Genomic DNA, 9,312 nt, shown 5'->3' on the forward strand with positions numbered 1-9,312 from the left:
GATGATTGTGTGTCTGGGCATAATGGAAGTGCTGTCTCAAGTATGGGAGCTCAAGAGCTTTAGAGTAGCCACTTGAAGGTGACCACAAGAAAATGCCTGTGTATTCCATTAGCTGCAGCCTCCCTCCCGAACAGTATCCAAACAGATGTGCACTCTCAAATTTCTATATTTTCACTGTTGAAATTTGCAAATTTGTCTCTGAAATAGGCGGTCAGAAACTGATACCATTGTTTGTGTTGAGTAGCAATGAGCAGGAAAAGGCTAAATACCCATGGTGAATCTTTTAAGGACATCTGTTTCTTGAATGTTGAGCATTCATCCCAGTTATTGGGCATTTAGAAAGTTAGTCCTCCATAAAAGATGTTTGGGAGTAGACAGTGAAGGAGTTGTATATATTGCTATCTGTGTCTTTTGTCAGCTGTTCTACAGTTATAAACCAAATGTGTGTTAAGAATTTATATTTACCACCATATATATATAGTATCAGGGTTAAGGACAGCACAAAAACTTTATTTTTAGGCACTCGTTTGTATGCAATAACTATAATGGGTTCAAGTGTTTTCTTATTGAAAAAGTTACTCAATCTAAAAGAGGTTGCAACTGGAAGTCTGTGGTTTAGGCACAAGAACTCTTTTAGTAATTGAAGCTAAATGCCATGAAATACCCAAGTCTGAACAGCTCTCCCTGTATACAAAGTGTTTTGAAACAAAAATCGGCTAAGTTGTAGCTACATATGGCAATGTAGGTTTTTGGTTGTTGGTGTACGTGTTTAATGCATGTATTTTTATTGTGCAAAAATGTGCCTTCTTGGATCCCATTAATATTGCAAGCTGTGTCCAAGTCATTTAATCTCCACATTCAAATGACCTTTTATATTAGTCACTTATTTACTGCTGTATTTTTACCTTCCTCACTTGCATCTGTTTAGCTTATACTGCTTCACATATCAAGTTACAGGATGTGTAGGAACCTCTGTCCTGCTGTCTTGCTTTGCAAACTGCTGCTAATGTATAATTCCTTGTTTGGTTATTCTTCCTTGCAAACTTTTATTAAAAGTGCAAATGGGACTCATGGGTGACAGACTATATTGTTTGTGATGAGCCCTGTGTGTTTGCGCAAGCTATTAAATCAAGGCCCAAAACCATCAGAGTTGCCGAAGAAATATGACATGGAAATACACTAGCATACTTATTTGATGTCCTTCTATTGATATGCTGCTGTATCCATAACATGAGGGATTCTACCTCTGGTTGACGTACATCCTGCCATTATACAAAAATTAGCTGCTACTGCGAAGGTACATGTGTCTGCCCTCACTACTCAGTGTAATTCGATCATATGTGTGACTGCCAGCTCCAGTTATCGCTCGCTTGGAGATGTTACTTTGTGCTTTTCAGTGTTCAGTTAAATCTCCCTAAGGATTTTTGGTTACCTTTTTGCTGCTGTGTTGTGGGTTAATGTCAGGTAGAAAGGGCAATTGTCAGTGTAGAAAGCAGATTCCAAATAAAGACTCACATGATCTCTGCCCATTCTGTTTAGGCCAAGACCATGACAACACCTCTTGTGAAATCTGTCAGGCGTTTGATCTCAAAACACATTGAGGCTGTCTTGCTGCATTGAAATTATATCTAGAGAATCAGCACTTGAAACGGTTAGCCAAAGACATGGACCAGACGTTGGGAACCTTGGAAGAGCCTTCCGCAAAAACGACCAAGAAATCTCGGCCTGATCCTACTGCTGTGCCCTCTATTCCGACCATACCTCTTGAGGCAGTTGAAGGCCTGGAGTCCGAGTCGGAATCCGAGGACCCTTCCACAGGTACCCAAGCCGTGAGCACGTCCCAGAGGGAGTCACAGGCGTCTGAGTCAGGCACTGGAGTTGGGAAACAAGGCTCATAATTTCCGAGGGCCCATGTGGGGTTTCCCAAATCATCATCTGTGAAGATATTGTCTCTGACTGACGTCCGATCCTCCTTCCCTGCACCGTAAAACAGACACGTCTATGTCGGATGCCCCTAAAAAGAAGAAGCAAAAATCTAAACATATTGCTTCTTCTCAACCATTCGTACCGTCAGGCCAGGCGCCCAACTGGCAAGCGTTTACTCAGGCCCTACTTAATGCCTTCCTTACTTTACACCAGGCCTCTTCCCCTGCCCAGGCCCCTACAGTTTCCACCCCTAAGGACAAAATAGTTACTGATGTTTCCTCTAAAGAAGAGGATTCTTCAGGGGATGAATCCCTTGACTTATACATCTCAAATTGCCTCCCCTCAGGGGTATGCTTCTCCAGAGGAGGAGTCTAATGGTACAGATTCCCCAGAGGAAGACATTACCTTTGGGGAAACCATAGTGCAAATGAAGGGCATTTTTAAGTGGAACTGCAGTCAGGTTACTGAGACTCAAAAGAGGTATTATGGCCTCTTACAAATGGAGTCTCCTAATCCATCTGTCGTTCCTCCTGTGCACCCTGCCTTTCTGGATGCCTTTACTGCCCCAGATTCTCTACCTCCTGCACCTAAGTGCGCAGACAGGTTTCATAAAGTCCTTGAAGATCAAGGCCTCTTTTGCAGAACCATCTGCAATTTCTGTGGCTGCAGATAAAACTTCCAAACTTCTTCCTTCCTCTCTTCAGATAAGGAAAGCAAAATCATGCAAAGACTGGGCAAAAAAGTATACAACTTGGCCACTTTAGCTGTGAGAGCCATAGACTACCAAACTCGTATAGCCAAATATTCCTTGGCCCTTATTTCTGATGCTATTAAACAGCTGGGTGACCTTCCTGATTCCCCTATTAAAGTTAGGTCTCTAGTCTTTTAAATTCCTGCAGTCAAGTAACTAGACACCCCATTAAGTGCAGTAATGATGCAGTGGAGGCTTCATCTAGGGCTGCAGCCTCAGTTTCTGTCATCAGGAGATATTCCTGACTTAAGATACAGCCTCTGTCTGATGACATTAAGTCAAAAATCATGGATGCTCCCTTGGATAACAAAGCTTTGTTTGGGTCAGCAGCTGCTGAACTCTTTAAGGCCCTTTAGGCTTTTTTGTCTCCCCGGTTCCCCACTTCCAGAGGAACTATCCAGCTAAAACTGCCTTTGTGAGAAGGCCTTCCTGCCACCCAAAGGGAAAAAAGATTCGAAGAAGCAGACCCCTGCTAGCTCTTCACCTTCTACTCCAGTTCAGAAACAATTTTTTCAGGCCAAGCCTAGTAGTCTGTGGCTACCAGGCCTTATACTCAGACACCTGACTCTCCATGCGCCTCTCCCCATCCTTCCATGCTTGGAAACAGGTTACCCAGGACTCTTGGGTCCTCTCAATCATAAAACTAGGTTACTTCATGGTGTGGAAAACAAGACCTACCTTCAGAGGCATTCCCCAACCCTTTTGAGTCCAAATGGCTTCCTTTCCCCCAGTTCTGCAGACCCTACTTTCTCAAGGCACAATTCAAGACATACCCCCACACTCAAGAGGGAAAGGATTCTACCCCAGGATGTTCCTGGTCCCCAGGAAAGAAGGTCCCTGGAAACCCATCTTGGATTTGTGCTGTTTAAAAATGTTCCTTAAGATACCCTCCTTTTGAATGCTAACCTTTCCTACTCTCCTCCCCCTGATCCTCCCTCAGGCCTTCATGGTGTCCCTGGATATAAAGGATGCCTACTTACATATTCCAATTCATCCTCTTTTCAGGAAATCCCTTCATTTCTCAGTGGGTTCTGCACATTTTCAGTTTTGTGCTTTGCCATTTGGTCTCTCTATGGCCCTAAGAGTGTTCACAAAGTGCCTAGCCCCAGTCATTGCCTTTGCCAGAATGCAAGGGATCTAGTTCTTCCCCTACCTGGATGATATCCTCATCCAGGCAATGTCTCCACAGTTGCTCCTGCAACATCTAGACCATCTCCCTCTTGTGGTTCCTGGGGTTGACCATAAACCTTCACAAATCCTCCCTGACTCCCTCTAAGGATCATGTGTTCTTAGGCTGTAAGATCCTAACAAGACAAATGATGGCCTGCCTCCCTCCAGACAAAATTCTTCCCTGACATCTTATTTCCAGGACATTCTCCCTCTCCATGCCCTGTCGGTCAGAGAGTTTCTCAGGCTCCTGGGATTCATGGCCTCCACCATTCCCATGGTACCCTTAGCAAGGTTACACATTTGGAAATTTCAATGGTACTTAAGGACAATCTGGAAACAACACCTACATCCTCTGGAGTTTATGGTACCCCTGCTTCCTTGCCTTGCCAATGAACTACAATGGTGGATTGCTCAGATCTCTGCCAGTCTAGGTCTTCCACTACAACCCTTTGCCCCCAAACAAGATCTCTACACAGATGCCTCAGACTCAGGTTGGGGTGCAACCTTTGGGGAATAGAGAGTGAGAGACACTTGGACCCTGGGCCAATAGAGGGAACACATCAATATCAAGGAAATGAGAGTCTTAATATTGGCGTATGGAGATTGGCTCTACAGGCATGTGAAATCCCCCAATGAAATCATGTAAACCTCCTAGCCGTATACATACCCTCTGCAGAAAATGTGATGGCAAATGCTCTAAGCAGGACCATGACTCAATCCCACAAATGGATGCTAAATAAGGATGTGTTTCTGGACCTGGTCCATCGATGGGGTATACCTTTTTGTCTCCCCCATGAACAGACAACTCCCAACCTTCTACACTAGGATACCCTTCTCCAGGGGCATGGAGGGTGGATGCTTTTTCTTTCCCTTGGAAGGGGAAGTTTGCTTATGCATTCCCCCCTTCCCTGTTTTACAAAAAGTTCTGATGCAGATTCAGAGACATCAACCTCAAATCTTGTTGGTGACCTCCTTTTGGCCAAGGCAGCAGTTGTTCCCCCTACTACATCATCTAGCCAAGGGCAATCGCCACAAGTTACCCTACAGGATGAACCTGCTCACATAGGAGAAGGGAACTCTTACACACCCCCAAATATCCACCCTGAACCTTACAGTGTGGGTGATATGGCACTGATTCCCTACAGACACCTGTACACCGAGGAGGTGCTTCACATTCTGCAGGAGGCCAGAAAACTCACTACCAGAAAATCCTATCTGTCCAAGTGGAAAAGGTTTACTGTTTGGTGCCTGAAACAAAATATCTAACCACTGACTGTAGAACCTCCAGGGGTTTTGTCTTACTTGTGTGAACTGATGAAATCTGGCTTGTCATACTCGTCTATTAAAGCTCACATATCTGTCATCTCAGCATGCCTACCTCTTGCTCCCCCCAGCTTCCAGACTGGAAGTTAAGCTATTTTTAAAGGGGGTACTTCACATTAGACCTCCAAGGAAGCCCATTCCCCCCATGGGATCGTAATTTTGTTTTGGAAAAGCTGTCCTTACCGCCCTTTGAGCCAGCCAAGGACTGCTCTCTCCAACACTGCACATGGAAGACTATCTTCCTGGTGGCCATTACTTCAGCCAGATGGGTCTCTGAACTGCAAGCCCTCATGGCCTCCCCCTATTCACAGTTTTCCACAAGGACAGGGTTTGCTTATGCACTAACCCATCCTTCATGATCAAAGTAGTTAATGAACTTTCCATGAATCAGACCATCAACCTTCCTGACTTCTTCCCCTTGCCTCAAACCTCAGCTGAAAGGATCCTTCACTCCTTGGATGTACATAGACAACTCAGATACTATTTGGCCAAGACCAAATCCATCCATAAGTCCGATAGGCTCTTTGTCTTCTATCACTCAAGAGCCCTGGGACACCCTGATGTTCATCGTGTTTCACTGATGCAGTCATTACACTTGGGTTATCCTGCTGTCAGGCGGGCCCGCAGTCGGCCTGAGTTCCAAAGTCTTGGTCCGGCGTCAGTTGCTGTCGCCTCTTCCCTGACGTCAGTGCGCCAGGGGTATATAAGAAGCAGCCAACGCCATTTTCTTCAGTCTTTCTTGCCGCGTGGTGCCTGAAGCAAAAGCAGTTCGCAAGTGCCGGTCGGCCGACTCCTGAGATTTCAAATTTGATTTCAGAACCGAAGTCTTCAATAAAGCTAAGTACCCCATTGGGGAAACTTTTTCTTGCCTCAGACCGATGTCAGTAAAAGTTAATAATTGTATTTCTTGTGGGAAGCAAATACCTCATAAGGATTTTCATTCTTACTGTATTCCATGCCTAGGCCCAGATCACAACGTCACTAGTTGTCGGTTTTGTGCTAGATTTAACAAACGCACTATTAAACGTCGGTTCGATTTTGCTCGCCATTACTTTGGGCGAAGGTTTAATTATACAATGCCATCGGAACAACCGACAACCGGAATGCACAAAAAATGTAAAGATAAGGAAAGGCATCCGAGGCCCAAAACTGACAACGAAGCCTCTTCTAGGCCAGTCGCCGGTTCGCCGGTTTCCAGTGAGGCGCTTTCGCAGCCCCTGACACCTGCTACCTCAGAACCACAGGCCGCGACCGACTCCCACATGGAGGTGCCTAGGCCTCTGGATACTCAAGGTGTTGGGCCAACGGAGATTAACCCTTCAGATGGGTCCGGAGCCGCTGAGCAGGCATTGGTTTCTGAGGGTATTTTCAGGCCTACTCAACTTACCATTGCAACTACAGCCAATACTAAAACTGCATTAAAAACAAAGAAGCAAGTACAGCATTCACCTGGAACAAGCCTCCATGCCTAAAAAACAGATGCTCAAGATGGCCGAAGACTTGATAACTCTGATCAGGGGTTCCCATCCCCCTCCTGATAAAAGGCCTAGGCAGGATACAGATTATGATTCCTCTGACCAGGTTTCAATATATTCTGATTCCTCTTCATACCAGGGATATTCCTTACCCCCCTATGAGGATTCTGATGCTGAAGAATCAATTCCTTCAGCTTCTCCTCCTGAGGATTATTTTTTGGGGAAACTTTACATACCATGAGGGAGCATTTCCACTGGGAGGGCCAGGATTACTCAGAATCCAAGAAAAGGCTCAGAGACTTTCTTTTACTGCCTCAGCACAGACCCCTTGTTATTCTGCCAGTGTTGGACATTGTGGATGATGTGTTCTCTGAATCTAATTTAAATCCTGATTCTTTACCCCCAGCTCCAGTCAAGCCAGACAGGTACTACAGAGTCCCTGACTCTCACAAATTTCTTTATAAAAACCCTGTTGCTGACCCAGAAACTATTTCCCAGGGTCCCAAAGGGGTTAAGGCTTCCACAGCTAACAATCCAGTTCCCTCGGATAGGGACTCTGGAGCATTAGACAGGTGGGGAAAGAAAATTTACACCTCTGCAACTTTAGCAGTGAGGGCTCTAAATTGCCAGTTTCACATGCTTAAATATCAACAATACTTACTGTCTCAAAACAGAAAATGAGTACAAATGCAGAACAACCTGACTATAAGGAAATGCAGGATTTATTGCATGCAGCTGAACAATTGGGAAAGCATACTTTGCAATGTGGTTTTGATTCATTAGAAGCTTCTTGTAGAGCAGCAGTTACAGGATCTGTGATTCAAAGGCATGCTTGGTTAAAAGAACAAAGTTTACCAGATCATGTTAAGGCAAAATTATTGGATGCTCCTTTGCAGCAAGATAATTTATTTGGTATTAAGGCAGAAGAGGTATTAAAGAAAATGGAGGATAAGGCAAAATCTATGCAAACAGTGAAGGATTTCTTACAGGTGCAGCCACCACGATTTAGCAGAAATTGGCCTACAAAGAATTGGTCCTTTCCAGTGTCAGACAGACCACAAAGAGGCAGATACAGACACCCAAGAGGCAGATCTCAGCCACAAGGATCTTACAGACCACGACAGTGGGGTGCTTCAAACCCAAAAGGAGGTGAGGACAAATCACAACCTTACAGGAAACAGTCCCAGTGACTTCCCCCTTCCAATGCCAAATTCTTCCCTTTTGGCAGCTCCCTTAGGGGGGAAACTAGCACTTTTTTCTCAAAACTGGCAATCACCCACCCAAGACAAACGGGTGCTGAATATTGTGTCTCAATGTTACAGGTTCCACTTTCACACTTTTCCAAGGCTAAAAGGAATGCCAGACCTGCCACAAAATCAATGGGCAGAGGCACAAAAACAAATTACAGCTCTCATGGACATGAGAGCTATTCAAAACGTACCACAGCAGGAAAAAGGACAAGGATTTTACTCAAGACTCTTCCTGGTACCCAGAAAGGACAAAGCCTGGAGACCCATTCTGGACCTTTCCATTCTAAATACTTACCTGGATGTTCCGAAATTCAAAATGCTGACACTACAACAGCTCCTTCCCATGTTGGGCAAGAAAGCTTGGCTTGTTACTTTGGACCTCAAAGAGGCATACCTGCATGTCCCTATCAGACAAAATTGCAGAAGATACCTCAGATTCATAGCTGGTTCAATGCACTACCAATTCTCTGCACTGCCCTTTGGCTTATCTACTGCGCCCAGGGTCTTTACCAAGTGCCTGGCACCAGTAATTGCATTTTGCAGACAAAAAGGAATTCAAATATATCCATATCTGGACGACTGCCTGATTCAAGCAGAGAGCAAGGACATTCTTCTACAGCATCTGGCATTTGTAAAAAGATTGTTAAGTTGCCTAGGGTACACAGTAAACGAAAAGAAATCAAAACTAGTGCCCTCACAAGAGATAATATTCCTGGGTGCCAGCTTAAATACAATGGCCCAGATGGCTTATCTCACGCCAGACAAACAAGGACAACTGACTCAATATTTTCAATTGATGGCAACAAAGTCCCAACCCCCTGCAAGAAAAATTCTGTAGGCCTTGGGATTCATGGCATCCTGCATACTACTAATTCCATATGCAAGACTGCATATGAGGAAATTACAATGGTACCTAAAAAGTGTTTGGTCTCAACATTCTCACAGCTTGGAGACAGTAATACCACTAATTCCCTGCCTACAACAGGAGTTTCGATGGTGGGCACAGGCATGTCACCTCAACAAGGGTCAGCCTTTCACTCTTCCCACAGCCAGGCAGACTTTAACAACAGATGCCTCAGATTACGCCTGGGGAGCACACATGGCAGGAAAATGTATTCAGGGCACATGGACCACAGACCAAATGCATCTTCACATCAATCAAAAAGAGATGTTGGCTGTACAAAATGCCCTTACAGCTTTCAAGGATCTTCTGCATCCAGGACAATTACTATTAAAGACAGACAACACCACGGTAATGTGGTACATAAACAAACAAGGGGGCACTCATTCTTACCCCTATGCAGACAAGCCATGACCTTGTGGAACACAGCTCTAACCTATCAAGTTCATCTGCAAGCACAATTCCTGCCAGGAGAGAAAAACACTGGCAGACGACTTAAGAAGAAACATCATGGAT

Source organism: Protopterus annectens, chromosome 5.part0 (assembly GCF_019279795.1).
Source record: "Protopterus annectens isolate FY-2018-M chromosome 5.part0, PAN1.0, whole genome shotgun sequence".
NCBI lineage: Eukaryota > Metazoa > Chordata > Ceratodontiformes > Protopteridae > Protopterus > Protopterus annectens.